Raw genomic sequence first — 2,500 nt, 5'->3', positions numbered from 1 at the left:
CGCATGCCCTCTATTAACTGGTTATTACGTCACCAAGATGCATCTCAAACAGTTTCCTGTAGATGTCCTTATCGTAGCAGAAGCGTTATCTCAGAGGGCTTAATGTATGGAAGGTAAATAAGTGGCGTGGCGAGGGATGCCTGGCGCATTCTGATAATGACGATGGAATGTGGGAAGGAGGAAGAGGAAGAGGAGGAGGTGGAAAGGGAGGTGGAAGAGGGAGGAGGATAAAGGAGGAAAAGGAGGTGGAAGAGGGAGGGGGATAAAGGAGGAAAAAGAGGTGAAGGAGGAGAAGGAGGTGGAGGAGGGAGGAGATAAAGGAGGAAGAGGAGGGAGGAAAAATAGGAGGTAGAGGAGGAAGGAGAAAAAGGAGGTGGAGGAGGGAGGAGAAAAAGGAGGAAGAGGAGGGAGGAGAAAAAGGAGGTGGAGGAGGGTGGAGATAAAGGAGGAAGAGGAGGGAGGAGAAAAAGGAGGTGGAGGAGGGTGGAGATAAAGGAGGAGGAGGAAAAAGGAGAAAAAGTAGGTGGAAGGAGGAGGACGCAGGAGGAAAAGGAGAGGGAAGAGGAAGAAGGGAGAGAATTAGGAAAGGAAGAAAGGAAGGGGATAGGAGGACAAGAGAAAAGGGGGAGGAAGACACAGTCGAGATGGATGTGACTGAGTACGAATTACCAGTGAAAGAAAAAGAAAAATATATGCACATATATATTCATACTTATGTACATATATACATACACACAAATATATATGTGTGTATGTGTGTGTAGATTCGCGTTTGTGTGTGTGTTTGATGAAGTAAATTCTAATGTTTTAGGAAACCAGAATTTAAGTATGCATTATGAATATATATCACTAACCACGAATTCAGCAGTATTCATTGAGAAAATATTAATTCCTTGAGGAAAAATCGGCGATCCAATCATCTAATATATGTATATATATATATATATATATATATATATATATATATATATATATATAATTTTTTTCTTTTTTTCTTTTTTTTTTTAAGATCAAATCATACTACATGGCCCAAAATGTATTGAGGAAGTAGACATTTCGTTGAATATCAATATCACATATTCAATTCTAGTTTTTCCTGTTTCGGAAGTGAGAAATTTAAGTTTGGTATTAACAGTAATTGTGTTTTGTGTTCCAAGGCCGCATATACATAAACAGTCAAAATAGGAATCCTATAATTGAAAATGATGATATTTGCATTTCGAACCAGGATTCTGTAAGTTGACTATGGTAATGAATATAAATGCTTGTACCACAATTACCTCAAGATGGTTCCAAGTACAGTACACAGTGCTTTGTACTACCTCCTCATACATATATGTCTTAATGTCTAATTACTGCAATTAACTGTACGGTAAACGGGTGTACAACTCACATTAGTACATAAGGGTAAACGGGTACTTAAGGATTCTGTACAAAGCGAATACGCTGTAGTTAGGCATAGTCAAAGAAAGAAAGGAAATATGGAGACATGTAAAGCCGCACGCAGAATGTGCACACATACACAAACACACACAATTAAAAGCATACGCATGCACATCAATGCATATGTATATACAGATAAATATAAAAACATATACACCACGTGTACACACAACCAAACATACAAAATCACACACGTCTATGCAAATATATATATCGTATATAGATGAACATAGAAACATGTGTAACGTCACCACAAAAAAACAGTACAGTAGCTGACGCAGATACACAGGTACAAATGCACTCACAATTTTACAGACACCAACACAATCACACACAAATACACAGAAACAAATTCAAAAACAGGCATAACTATACGGACGCAAATACCTAAGCACATACAAATACACATGCACGCAAAGAACGATGCACAGCCACACACACGGACATGCAAATTCACAGACACAAATACACAAACAAACCCAGACGAACAGACAGAAGTACGCAAACCAAAACACACAAGCACAAATACCCGAACCCGCACAAGAACAAGCAGGAAAAAAAGCAGCAGCGGGCCCTCCCCAGCAGGAGTCCCGTAAAAGATGCACAAGCTACAGTTCTTGTGTTATGCAAACACGCGCGAGGGAGGCGAGTGCCGGCGAGCCTTTTACTCACTGAAAGGAACACTGAATGCATTTCTGTTAAACCACAATGGAAAGATGTTTGCAAAGTTACAGAGAGCTTTTTCCTGGCTAATCGGAAGAGAGTTGAGCTGTGTTTTATTCTGAGACGGGAGGGGAGGCCGCTCCGCGTAGATATAAACTGTTTTTTTTTTTGTGTGTATTTGTTCGTTTGTTGGGTAACTCATATATATATATATACACACAACATACACATACGCGCGCACACACACACATACACACACATGCACACAGGCATATATTTATCTATCTATCTATCTATCTCTCTCTCTCTCTCTCTCTCTATATATATATATATATATATATATATATATATATATATACATATATATATATATATATATATATATATATATATA

This window comes from Penaeus chinensis, chromosome 7, assembly GCF_019202785.1.
Source record: "Penaeus chinensis breed Huanghai No. 1 chromosome 7, ASM1920278v2, whole genome shotgun sequence".
NCBI lineage: Eukaryota > Metazoa > Arthropoda > Malacostraca > Decapoda > Penaeidae > Penaeus > Penaeus chinensis.
The sequence above is the reverse complement of the archived record's forward strand: the minus strand, read 5'-3'. Positions refer to the sequence as shown.